The 14025-nt window shown below is 41.8% G+C and overlaps 1 long non-coding RNA gene across 1 annotated transcript; it reads right to left on the bottom strand.

The window, feature by feature from the left end:
- Positions 1 to 2576: 2576 nt before the first annotated feature.
- LOC134471807 (uncharacterized) lies at positions 2577 to 12994 on the bottom strand. Its single transcript, XR_010041478.1, has 2 exons — positions 7943 to 12994; positions 2577 to 3419 (listed from the first exon to the last, which is right to left on the bottom strand). It is a non-coding gene; the product is annotated as an uncharacterized LOC134471807 (long non-coding RNA).
- Between the last annotated feature and the right edge of the window lie 1031 nt (positions 12995 to 14025).

Below are 14025 nucleotides of genomic sequence, written 5' to 3'. Positions count from 1 at the left end.
TATTCTAGGTCTCTTCTGGTTTCATGTGAATTTTAGGATTATGAAGAATGTTGTTAGTATTTTAATAGGGATAGTGTTAAATATAAGGACCACTTTTAGTAATATGGCTCTTTTAACGATATTTAATTCTGCCAATCCAAGAACAAGAGCTGTCTTTTCATATTCTAATGTCTTCTTCAATTTCTTTCTTCAGAGCTCTTTAATTATCAGCATAGAAATTTCTCATCTCCTTGGTTAGGTTGATTCTTAGGCATTTAATTTTTATAAACTACAGTGGATGGAATTGTTTTCCTAACTTCTTTCATGGTGGGTTCATTACTGAAGTACAAGAATGCAATTGATACTTGTATGATTTTGCCTTTCGCCACTTAGCTGTTAATCTGAAGTTGTTTATCAGATCTAAGAGTACTCTGGTGGGGCTTCTTGGGTCTTCTATGTGAAGGATTACATCATATGCAAATGAGGATATTTTGACTTCGTTTGTTCCTATTCAGATCCCTTTTATTTCTTTCCCTTGCCTGACTGCCCTGGCTAAAGTTTCATACATGATCCTGAACACGAGTGGTAAGAAAGAGCATCTTTGTCTCATTCTTTTTTTTTTTTTTTTTTTGTCTTTTTCTTTTTTATCGGTACCGGGGATCGAACTCATGACTGCCTGCTTGCAAGGCAGGTGCTTATGCCGCTGAGCTAAATCCCCAGCCCCCCTTTGTCTCATTCTTGATTTTAGAATGATTTCATTTTTTCCCCATTCAGTGTGATACTGTCATTCTACTTCTGTTAGGAAAATTATAAATGAAATGTTATTTATTGACAAAGATTGTTTTAATGATGATAATATTATAAAGTGTATGGTTTAATTGGCAAGGTTGTATTTTGCTAGTCTAAGAATTCATTGGGACTTCTGTTTCCTAAAGTGGTTTAGTAATGAGCCTTTAAAATATGTAAGCTCCTTGGCTCATTATTCCTACCTCTGGGAAACGGTCTTACGGAACAGATGATTTTATGGTCTTAGAATTTTTGTCAATAAAAACTCATTAATGGGATAGAAGTCCTTCTCTTCAATGCAACAGAATGAATCGAGGTCACATGTGCATTGCTGGGCCAGGGAAATGTCCAGTACCTACGCAAGCAAGCTATGTGTGGGATTCTAAACCAGCCACTGGAAGGAAAATGGGAGCACTAAAGCCGGAGCCAGTCCCTGAACTTACACCCCTGCTCCTAAGCAGGAGTCTCTACTCCACTCGTGCCAGAGAAATATTTCAAAAGCATCCGCTGAGTATGAGCCTCTGCTCCTGAAGCCAAACGTGGCTTCCTGGTGCTGTTAAAAGGTCTTACAAACTCCCAGCCTGGCCACAAAACCCGGCATCACCAGAGCCTGGCCTGCAGTCTCCTCCCAGGTCGCTCTCCAAACACACTGCCTGTCTCTCTCTGAGTTCTTTGTCTCCCACAGGTTCCCTCACGTCAGCCCTCTGCTGGGACAGCATTGTGGCTCTCAACCTGTGAACCATCAGCTGCATCTTTCCATTTGCATTCCGCCCCTCAACCTGCTTTTCCTGACTTCCCAATCGAACGTATTTTTCCCTGTTAATCCCTCCCTGTCCCGTTTGTTTCCTTTCTGGAAACAATTTGTAAGTATATATTTTATATTGTTGTTTAATTTTTTGTTTATTGTTTAATATCTTCCTACTAGACTGAAAGCTACATGAAGGCAGAAATGGCATCGTTTATTTTGTTTTTAATCCAATGCTGGATAGATAGCAAACTTTTGATAAATCTTTGTTGAATGCATGATTGCACGAATGAACAAATAAACGCATCAATATGCTAGGTTAAAATGATGATGCAAAGGCAGGATATAAAGTTGTGTGACTTGTATCACTGTAATGATAAGCGTTAAAGAAAGAAAACATAAGGCAACAAAATAATATGCTAATGCAAATTGGGTTATGAAATTATGAGTAATTAGATTTTTTCCTCTTTATTTTTCTGTATTTTAAATACTTTATATAGTGAATATATAATGTTAATATATATGACTTAAAGATTGGACATTTTAAAATTCTGAAAACAATTTCACTTCTGAAATCTCCTCCTTGCATTTCATCCTTCCTGTGAGCCATCCGGCACATCCGGCACGCGGTCTGAGAATCAAGACACGCCCCTGCCCATCCCTGTAAGCAACTGGCTGGTTCGGAGGACAGGCTGCCTTGATAGCAAGGGAGGTACAAAAACAGCTAGAAGCTTGTATTGTTTTACTGACTTTGCAGTCCTAAGGCTGGTAGTCTATTAATTAGGAAGCATCTATTAATTAGGAAGGCGATAGTACGCAGTGTATCAAATGTGGGGAATTTCCCTCTGTCTTGTTTCTTTTATTTTCCTGTCTGGTTTATGAAATTCAATATTGTTCTCATTAGCTTGTTTTGTTCCAATTTATTGTTTCGTTTTATTCAATGTTGTTTTATTTGCTTTTACTATGTCTGATGGTATGGACAGCTATCATGAGGATGGCAAGATATATTATGGTAGCCATTGTTGATTTCCTATTATTCTGTTTTGAAATTATGTCCCACTTTCACTTTGTTTTGTTTTGATTGGATTTATTTTGCTAGGTTTTATTCTTTTTAAAATAAAAACTACTGCTTACAAAATAAAAAAGAAATTTTGGTCCCAACATTTATTTATTTGTATTTATTTTAGTTCTCTGAGATAGTGTTTTATTATGTAGCCCAGGCTACATAATAAATGTAGCCTAGTGTTTTATTATGTAGCCCAGGCTACTGCACTCCTGTCTTGGCCTCCTGAGTTCTGGGATTACAGATGTGGACCACCACACCTGGTCCCAATATTTATTATAAAAGTTCCCATCTATGTTTTTCAACATACACAGTCATTTTCATTCTTTAATATATATGTAATTTGAAAAGTACATGAAGAGATTCTAAATGATATCTTTGATGACACAAAATAATCACTAATTCCTGGTCCTAGAATGTGGTAAAAAGTAATTACATCATTATCTCCACACCATTGTTGAGTAGTGACATAGATAATTATACACTTCTCAATTATGTTGGTATTGCTTGACATTTGCCAGCAATTTTATGACAGTCCAGGCCTCTGAACTTTCATCACTGGCCCCTTAGAGCTCAATGTAATTTCAATGAAGATCACTCCTTATTTCTGAATAAATTGTAGGTCACCCTTTTCAAGTAGTCCAGAAATCTTCAATCCATCCTGATTTCTCTCTGCTTTTTAAAATATCAGGTGTGTTCATGCTGATGGAAGGGAAGCAGAGTACGAGATTCCGTCACTTTCAAACGTCCTGCCGATGCCTCTCCTGCTTGTCACTTCTCTCCAGGCGCTCGTTTACACTTCCATTCAGCCACCACCAACTCCAGCCACTCAACGGTTTTTTCCATCTGTTAAGAAATTATTACGTATAGGTTACATATGCAACGGAATGCACCTAATTTTATGTTTTGATTTACCTCCCTCCTTGCACCACCACTACAGAGATGTGGAAGATTTGCAGTCTCTCCTTTGCACCCTGTGATGGTTACTTTTAGATGTCAGCTTGGCTGAACTGAGACTCGGGTGGCTGGTGAGGCATTGATTGCAGGTGCATCTGTGGAGGAATTTCCAGAGCAGACTGACATGTGGGTTGGTAGACAACACGGGGAAGATCTTCCCTGACTGTGGGCTGGTACTATCCATCCACTGGCTGAATAGAGTAAGAAGGTGGAAGAAGAGGGAGTCCTCTCTCTCTCTCCTCTGTAGAGGGATGCCCTAGGTGTGCCCAATTATCTCAGAGTAAAAGACTGCTTCATACCTATCCTAAAGTAACTTAAAAATAATCCCCAACAGATCAAAACAACCTATAAATAGCTCTTTGCCATAAAAAGCATAACATTCCTAAAAGCTATATGTAACCCAGAAAACAACAATATAATTCCAATGTACAGCAGCCAATAATAATACTTACTACACCCACAAAGGAGCAGAAAAGTGTAATGCATCACCAGGGAAATAATCCATAGAAACAGAAGGAGAAATAACAAAGATAACAGAACTAGAAAGCAAGAAGATTAAAATAATTATTATAAATATATATTGCAAAATTGCTGTTTCCTATATTTTGCAGCATTTTTCTCATTGTCTACCGTTAAACAATTCCCGATCCCAGCTGTTTCTCCATTTCTGACATCTGCCACTGCATGTTCCAGAATGTTCTCTTAAGAATCCAAAGTGATTCTCTTAATACAATCAAATATTAGTCCCAAATTGCAGGCCCTGCAGCATTTCCTCTCTATCTACCTCTGAAACATCATTTTTCACTATTCCCCAATTTCTACTTTATGCTCCAGCAATAAAGAAAAATTTTTAAATTTCTTTCAGGGTTCTTTGACGATACCATGTTCTCCTTCACATTTGGACTGCTGCAAACACTCTTTTCTGAGCTTGGGATATTAGTCCTGAACTCTAAGTAGCCAATATCCCTCATTTATACCTATTTACTCTTTTCAAGTAACTTATATGCTCCTTCTTCAGACAGGTCACTGATGAAACTTGTCCGTGCTTGACACTTTCACAGTACGTGAATTTGCCTTAAAATAGCTCTCATCATTTCATTAAAATGACTTGTTCGCTGTCTGCGTTTGTTACACTCAAGTCTGAGTGAAGATTCAACGTAACTCACGCTAAATCTACCATATTGCTAGAACCTCCCATAGCCTGTGCAGAGGAAAGTTCAGCACATACTTGTTTATAAACTAAGGAAAGTACACAGCAGCCAACCAGGGCTGATGGGCAGACAGGGAGAGGAAGGGAAAAGGCAAACCAAATCAACAAACCTGATATTCAACAGCAGAAGGGTTTTTCAGGACAGCAGTTTTCCAGCATGTCCACCCTTCGGTCGGACTTTCCAGATGTCACTTAGCCCCTTGTCTCCGTGACCCAAAACAACTCAGAGTAAATGCTTTTCCACAGGGGAGTTTTCGGAAGTCATCACGATGAACACAGTTCCACAATGAGTGAGGTACGTGTGACTCCATGCCTCTGTCTTAAGTGATTCCATGAAAGCAGGTGACCCATTTGCCTTTACCTGTTCTTTGTCATCACTGTTGTTTTAGCATCATGCTAAAAGGATAATAATAGACCTGTTCTGATACTCATCACCCTAATCAAGCCGTGTGAACAAAGGTTGTGGCCATCAAAGATGAAAGAAATCATATTTAGAACAATTAAGAGATCCTGTGTTATTTACATATCAGAAAAGTATGCAAAAATTGTAACATTTTAATTCAGGAATTGTGTTTCCATTACCTAAAACCCAGGCGTGACCTGCTGACGTGCCGAAATTCAGCCTTTGTCATCTATCACTTTACCAAAATATAATACAACAGAAATTCCCCCTTAACGTGGCATGCTTTAGTGTCATTCTTAAAACACTCAACAAAAGGAGATATTTCCAAATTAAAATTAAGATTCCCTTAATGACAATTTCATTTGGTGACAAGGAAGTCATTTATTCACTAAAGATCCAGTTGGCATCATGAAGATATCAGAACCAACAGTGTTTGCAGAGGATATTTGGTTCAAATTCTGATTTTAGAATCACAGTTGTTTTTCGTCAGCATTCACTGTTTGCTTGTGTGCTCTGTCTCTCCCCGAGTTCGACCTCACTGACCTCTGGCTCGTCAGCCCTTCTCTCTTTTCTCCTTCCATCAGTCCTTCCTGCTTAGCGTCCTCCACCAAGGCCTGGACTGGGCAGCAGTATTGGGAGCTCTGCTCCGAATGCAAACTAGATCTCCCCTCCTGACCTGCCTCGTCTGCCATTCCGACCCCAGCTCTGGGGCAGCTACAGGTCCTCAAAGCCATTTTGGACGTTTCACTGGGACACGCCTCTCCAGTTAACATCCTCACTAAGCTCTTTCCCTAGATTCGCAGAAGTGAGTAACAACACTGAGGACCTGATCCGCGACAAACCAAGCCCTACTGCTGGGTGCTCCAATTGCTGCTCTGTTGCCTTTGACGTGGAATCTTTGAATCGTGGGATTCTTGTGAATCCTGGGGAACCCTGAGATCAACACCTCCAAATCCCCTCACTTTATAAATAAGGAAATGGAAGCAAACCTAAAATATAAAGTCACTCAATGACGAAGGTCTGACTATATCTAGAAAAAGAAACTCCCACTCGTTAGCCCGCTTGCCTTTACCTGTGCCCTGATCCTTCAAGTCATGGGCTATCAGTTCAAGAAGGTTAATCCAAGAATAAATAAATCAGTCAGCGAAAACTCAGCTTTCCCCATCTCTACCCAACATGATGGAGTGAAGGACTAGCGATGGTGGTACCAGAAACACCAAATCTCAGCTCTGTTTACCGTTCATATAGCTCTGTGGAAATGGCCAAATTCACCTCCTGTGGTCTAATGTCTTCACCTGTGAGGTGGCAATACTGGCAAATCACTCCACAAAGAGCCACCCAGAGTGTCCTCGTCCTACCCGGGAGCATGTTTTTCACTTCTGATCTGTCTTCGTCTCATGGCACCTATTAATCGCCCAGCCAAGTGGCTCTCACAGGAACCGCAATGACATTTCAGTGAATTATTTTACAAATTAGTACAGTACCCCCACATGTATACCTAACTGCATTGTTTGTAACCTTCTAACTTTGCATTACTTGTTGGCTTATTGGGTTTATTATTATGTCGCCTTCTCCCATGTGACAGGGTTAGCTATGCAGGGCAGAGGTTTGTTCTAAGAGTGTAGGAGTAACCCTGTCACCGCATCACTGACAAACAAAATGTTACATTTCAAACATAGTCACAATGTAGGTCCCCTCACCCGGGCGAGGAGCTCCCTGGCAGGACCCAGCTCAGGCTCTGCTCCCCAAGAAGCTGCTGGGCTTCAGGGGCAGAAGGGTGCAGGGCACAGGGTGTGATGGGAGGTGTGCGGACCCGGGAGAAGACTGTAAGTTGGCTTCTGAAGGCCTTCTTCCGGTGGTTTCCTAGCTGAGCGTTTACAAACTGTGGAAATCCCTCCCCCAGCCTGTTAGATCCTGACAGGAAGTGCAGTTACCAGGGAAGAGCAGGAGCAAGGAATGAACTCTGTACAGTGGAGGAAAGTTCAGGAGGCAAAGGCGGCTTCTCCAGGGCTTCCCAGCGCCCAGCATGGAGCCGCAGTCTTTCTTCTGTGAGATTAACGTGGCCTGGAGCCACAGTAAACACCCCAGCTCCCTTCCAGGGAGGAAAGATTAAATATCTGATTAAAATTTTTGGCTGCTAATTTATTGAACTTGGATGGATGCGCCGGTTGGAAGTCACGTGTGTCTGCGCCTGGCTCCCGCCACGGAGGTCACTGCACAGTGGAAAACAGGCCGCTGGTCTCTGCATGGGCGGGGGGCTGGGGCGGGCGCTGTCCTCCGGTCACCGCGGCCCACCTGCAGGCCAGGCTTTCCGGGCTGGTGCCCGAAGGCTCGCGTAGACCCGGCTGTTTCTGTGTCCACCCATGGCTCTGTTCTGGTCACTCGCGCGGTTCCATTCATCCCACTCCGCCCCCACCTATTGTTCGGAGCTGCCCAACAAAATGATGTCATGGGCTGCTTCAAAGGGTACAGGAAGTTTTTAAAGCTGAATGACTTCAGTCTCCTGGATTCCTTGCACCCTCGCTGCTGGGCCTGGGTGGAAACCACACCCCGCAGAAGTGGGGAGGCAGCCTGGGGCGGAGGATCCCCACTCCACCCTGGCCTGGCCTTCGCTCAGCGCCCACAGGCCTGCCTCTCCCACAGCTCACCTCCATCCCCGGGATGTGGACAGAGGCCAGACCAGAAGAGGGGAGGGATGCTAAGAGAAGAAAAAGCCAGGGGAGCTGGAGGGCCAGGGAGTTTCCTCAGCAAAACAGGGGCGCGAGGCTCCAAGGAGAACTGAAGGTCACCTGCACTGACCTTTGGACGTTCCAGTCAGTCCTTTTGGACGCGCAGCCAGTCTCTGCAGTGTCTCCATAGAGGAAAAGGAACAGAAACCTTGAGTGAGTCGCCTGGACTTGCAAACTGCAGCGAGAGTACAGTGTCCAGATGCTAAGCAGAGACCCATCCGGAGTAAAGTTAAATGCCCGGCCGTTGGCAAAGGACCGTAACAATGAAGCCTGTGCAGGGCTTTGCAGGTCGCACAGAACTGGCCTATACGCGCATGCGCCCATCGCAAAAACTCTGTGAGCCACGCCTCATTTCGCCACAGGACAGAACAGATTAAGAAATGAATTTTTACTTTTCCCAAGTCACCCAGAGGCCAAGGGTAAAACTCAGACTCAAATTCGGATCCCAATCCTACTTCCTGGCTTTCCCCTGTGTCCTCAGATTGGTTCCTGCCTTCTGTTCTTGCCCTGTTCCTTTTAGAGATTATCCTGGAGCCCATCCTTATCCAGCTGAGCAGTTTGTGGTATTGCTTCATTTCCCGCAGCTAGGAGAACTTTCCTTGTCCACGCAAAAATGGCAGTTTGTGCCTGGCCCCCGGGCTGTGCCTGCTGGCCTCTCCAATGCCTGTGAGGTAACAAACTTTGAAGGTCATAGCCAAGCCTGCATCACACAGCAACGGGGCTGGACGTCACTTGGTCATCTTCACATAACCCGGAAGGTCAATAGTTAGGTGATCCTGAAGTTCAGCAAGAAAAGCGTCATTTCCTCGAATCAGTTTCCAACACGTTTAAGTTCTGGATCTGGGATCCACACATAGGATTTAGAGGGTGTCTCCAAGCAAGATGAGAAAAATATCATATCTTTATTTTCTTTAACCTTTAATTGAAATTTAGCACATTCTTCAGTCATGAATTTAGACAACACGGCACAACAGTGCTATGGTGTCTGTGAGCTTTCTGCTAACAGAAATTACAGATTGTTTGCGGATCACATTTTGGTTGTAGCAAATATCTTGAACACCATTTATGCTCATCCCTACTTGGAATTATAGCATCAGGATTTGTGGAATTATGACATTAGCTGTGCTGCTAAATCTTGTCATCTATTTTATTACTAAAGAAGCACATGTATTTTCTTTTCATTTTTTACTTTAAAATGAATACAGAATTTCAAAACAACATAATAGATTAACAATGATTAATATATTGTGAATTATCTTTAGTTACTCAGATTACAAGATATAGCCATGAAAAATGATCAAAAGAGAGCGCAAAACTTTTTGATGAACTAACAGAGATTAGTAGTATAATTACCTGTCTTGCATATGTATGTGTATATATAAATATATGTATATGTGTGTATATATATATACACACACAGAGACATATATAATCTTTTCCTTTCTTTTTTTTCTCATTTCCCCCATCCTAAGTTTTCTTTCCTTTTAAGCAGTTTCTGCCCCTTTTACTTTCACAATATCTATTGTACATTTTGGATCCTATTTCTCTTTCAGTTTTTTACACTAAAGAGACAATATAATGTTTACACACGCAAGTGTGCTTTATTTCACTTACGAGTATGGACTCAAGTTGCATCCATTTCCCTATAAAAGCATCGAGTTTATCCATCTTTATAGCTTTATATCCATCTTTATAGCTCTATTGCATAGAAATACCACACCTTTTTTATCCAGCCCTCACTTGAGGGGCATTTGGGTTGTTTCCAAGATTTGACTGTTACAAATTGTGCTGCTATAAATGTGGATGCATATATATCGCTGTGGTATGATGTTTTCAGTTCTTCTGGGGAAATACCCAGAAGGGGAATAGCTGGTGAGATGGCACCTCTAGTCCTGGTTTTTAGAGGAATCCTCACATTGATTTCCACAGGTTGCACCAGTGTAAATTCCCACCAACAGTGGACAAGTGTTCCTTTTTCCCCCACAGCACCTCCAGCATTTGTTATTGGTTGATTTCTTTATAACAGCCATTCCTCCTGCGGTGAGATGGAATCTGTTTTGTTTTAATTTGCATTTCTCAAATGACCAGTGATTATGAAGATTTTTTCATATATTTATTTACTATTTGTATTTCTGCATCTGAGAAGTACATATTCATCTCAGATGCTCGTTTTTAGATTGAGTCTCTGAATTTGGGGCCTGATTTTTTTCAGTTCTTTATATGTTCTATATGTAAGTCCTTTGTCGGAGAGACAGTTGGCTCAAATATTTTCCAGTTCTGTGGGTTGTCTTTTCACTCTGTTGGTGCTTTCTTTTGATGGTCAAAAACTTTTTAATAAAGTGAGATCCCAGTTATTGATTCCTCAAAGTAATTCCCGTGCAGTTTGGGTTTTGTTCATGAACTTGCTACGTACTCCTATGTCTTCAAGATTTCTACTTACCTTTTAGAAGCACATTTATTTTCACACCATTCATTTATTTCCTGAAAGTTTTGATAATGCATGCCCCACCTGCCTAGGGAAAGACCACTCCTCTTGCAAAGTCCTTTCCCCCTCATCCTAATCATGTCCTAAAGTCCCTGGGAATGTTGTGGGTCATCCTTCTATATTAGTGGCTTCCTTTAAAACTACAGTAAGTTGTTTTAGGCTCTTAAAACATTATTCTGCTAGAGAATCTATAGGCTTTGCCTGACCACCAAAAAGATCCCTAGAACAAAAGAAGAAAATGTTAAGAGCCCCAGATTATGATTTTGCTGGAGCCTGGTGTGCTGGGGCTGGGGACAAGAGGCTTGGCAGCCTGACCCAGTCCTCCCACTACCTGCTGGGACTGCTCTCTGATCAAGCAGAATGTGGATGCCAGTGAGCCTTGGATCTCTGTCTTATTACTGAGTCAGACTGACCACTTCTTCCTTAGACTGCCTCCTGTCTTAAAGACAGTCTCTCCTGAAGTCTGGTATCTGCCACCCTTCCCCGTCCTCTCCATTTTGATCTTTAGACAATCCTGGGAATGTTAAGATACGTCTGAGAATGCAGTTTGATCTCTGTTACCAGAACCATCTTCCACCCCTAGAAAAATCCAGAAACAAAGAGTTGGCCAGGGGACAGGTGGGAAAGGATTGTTATCCTAACTCTTCACCCAAGACCTGTCTTATCTCCATCTGGATAAAGGTGCCCCGTCCCCAGCTGGCAGGACGGATCTTCTCCAGATGCTCTTAAGGAGGCTACACTGAATGAGGCAGTGAGAAAAGCTCTTGCTGTATCTTTCTAGACTTCCAAGACCACCTGTAATTGTGGTGTGGTGAAATGAATATACACTTTGGGGTTCTGGTTGAGCTCCCTTTGACACATGCCTTCTGTGACTGTGAAGATAAGATCCCTCTGAGGCTGCCTTCTTACAGAGACCTGGAAGGACTCCTCTTGGTTCCTAGGGTTGTTTTGAAGATTAAATAGAGTAGCTGGCACCAAGTATCCAAGTACAGTACTTTCCACAGAGTTGGTGTTTGACACGTTAGTTCTTATTTTTAATATTCCTTTTTAAATCTTGTACAATTTGGATATCGGAAGTATTGAGGTTTCTAAAATTATATAAAAAGTTTATCAATTAGAAGATATTTCCTTGCTATTCATTAAGTCCTAAAGGAAGAAATATGAGCAGGATGAGATTTCGTACATTATGAAATACAAATAGACATTACTGAACAACCTGTAGATTAAAAATGAAAAGTATTCTATTGGATGTGCAGAAAAGGAAAAAGAGGCAGAGACTTTATTCAGGGCCTATTTATTAATGTGCTCAAAAATAGGCCAGAATCCTTGCTGTGTTCATCTCATGGCAAGGACACGCAGGCTCTGTAGATTAGAACTCGAGAACAATAGATGCCATTCATTCTTCTCTCACCTTCCTCTGATGTCAAGGACGCGGGTTAATTATTCACTTCCTAGGCAAATCCAGTTCCATGCCCATGGTCCCAGCCCAGGCTTGAAGGGCTTGGCTTTCTTGGGAGCTGAGTAGAGGTTTTTTTTCCTCACCTTCTCCCTGGGACAGCCTGAGAAGCAGCACAGAGGTGCCCTGAAGGCCTTCAGAGACCTTTGCACTTGTGCCTCAGTTTCCTCCCGGTAACTTCCAAAGCAGCTTTCTTTGTGACCTGCTTTGAGTAGGAAGCCCTGGAAACTCTCGGTGATGCCCTGCTTTCCACTTACAGCCAGCAAGGCCCTACTCTTAACAGAACTGAGGAGAAAGGGTCGGCAGGAGAACTTATGGAAAGGGGAAGCTGCTTTTTTGTGGTTCCACTGGATTAGATTCTGTGACCTTCAGAGTCTAAAAAGGAAAATTGGCTGCATTCATAAATAACCAGGGACTAAAATACTTCTGGTTTCCTTTTATTGTATTTCTGGGAGGCAACCAAGTGTGTTCAGAACTCCAGGTAATTGGAAGGATTTCTCTTTTCTTAAAAAAAAACCAAAAAAACAAAAAACCCAACCTGATCTTGAAACCATAACAAGTTTTCTGGACCATTCATTTTGGCAGATGTTGGTGGAATTTTGTCACTTGATCACAAAGAAATACAAGATGCTCATCTTCAGAAAATGAACATGATCAGTGACCAAGGTAAGCACCAAGAACAAAGGCTGGATCCACACACAGGACCTCTGACCCCTTCCTAGAAGAGCCTAAGCAGGGAGAGGCAAGGAAACTCAAAGCTACAGGGATTAGTACTTCATCTTAAGTGGCTGAACAATGCTTTGTGCTTCAGATGAAAGGACTGTGATGTTGAGATCGTAAACAAAACTTGTGTAGCCCTTAGGTAAATAGCGGAAAGAGTCAAGAGCTGCTGGAGGCATAGCCTTAAACTTCCATAGCATCCGCAGTGCATCTTCATAACTTCAAACCAAGTCCTCATAATAATTCAAACTGTTATTATTAATAGTCCCCTTTCTCACAATTTTGTGCCTGAAGATTGCTAGCACTGATGCTCTTCCCAGAGGCTGAAAAAAGAGTAGGTATTCTAAAACTAATTAGGAAAAGACCCCTTTCATAAAAAAAGAAGCACTTTCCACTGCATGCTGCAGGTTCTGAAGGGTCTCTCATGACCCTCCCAAGTCATCCAATACGAGTGCCGAGGAGTAATTGTTCTTGTGTATCTATAAAACCGTAATAATTTATACAAATGCACATGGAGGAAAATCCAAATGATGTACTTGAAAAGATTTGCTTCTCACTTTTTTTGTGTGTTCCACTAAGTTTGGGAACCCAATTCAAAGCCAATAGAAGATGGTGGAAATACCAGTCTTTGACATTTATATTTTTATTTCATCTGTTAAGAAATTGAAAATCAAATTCCATCCTCCAGAATGAAGAATGTTTGATTCTGTATATCTGCTGACTTACTCCTTTGATTTAGGGGGAAGCTCTGCTGTTTATAAATGTTTACTTTGCAGCACGCATTAGGTTGCAATGTATTTTTAAAAATTTGTGAATAGAGGCAGTATCCGTATTAAATAAATACTGATAATAGAGAACAGTAAAGGTTTCCAAGAACAGTATTGCTTTATAGGTAGATTTGATTGAGAAGCCCCTCCAGATATGTGAGTTTTCTACCACTCACAGGATTGTGCGATTTGATTTTCTGGTACAGGCATGGAGGGAGGGAAAGGACCAGGAGGAACTTCACCCTCCTAGGCTTATGCCACAGACAACGCAATGCGACACATTTGACCTCTGAATAGTATCCATGAAACAGAGAAGAAAAACATCATGCCTATTTGAAAATGGAAATGGATTAACTTTCTTACAGTTCTTTTATTTCTTAAGATCGGTGGCCTCTTCATCAAAGCGTTTAACTCTGAAATGGTCTTGTAGATAAGATTCAAAACTCAAACCACAAAAGTGGCTAAAAAGTGCTTTGCTGCAGTCAGACTTCCTCATGGATTTTTCACTGATGCCAGAGAAAGAGAAAGTAAACCACAGTCCTCCCGTCTGGCTCTGGAGAACTGTTGTTAATCCTAATAAAGTAACCCGAGTGCCTGTTACGGGCAAGGGACCAGGAGAGAAAAGCTTGCGGACTCCCGGCTGACACAGAAAGAGAACTAAACCTTGATCCGGGAGAAATGTTAATTTCCAAGTCAGTATTTATGTTTTTATGTTTCCTAGGTGA

The sequence above is a fragment of the Cavia porcellus genome, unplaced genomic scaffold (genome assembly GCF_034190915.1).
Source record: "Cavia porcellus strain 051 isolate PalLab524CR breed Dunkin Hartley unplaced genomic scaffold, mCavPor4.1 scaffold_20, whole genome shotgun sequence".
In the NCBI taxonomy this organism is placed as follows: Eukaryota; Metazoa; Chordata; class Mammalia; order Rodentia; family Caviidae; genus Cavia; species Cavia porcellus.
Note: the sequence above shows the minus strand (reverse complement) of the source record. Positions and strands in the feature narration are given on the sequence as shown.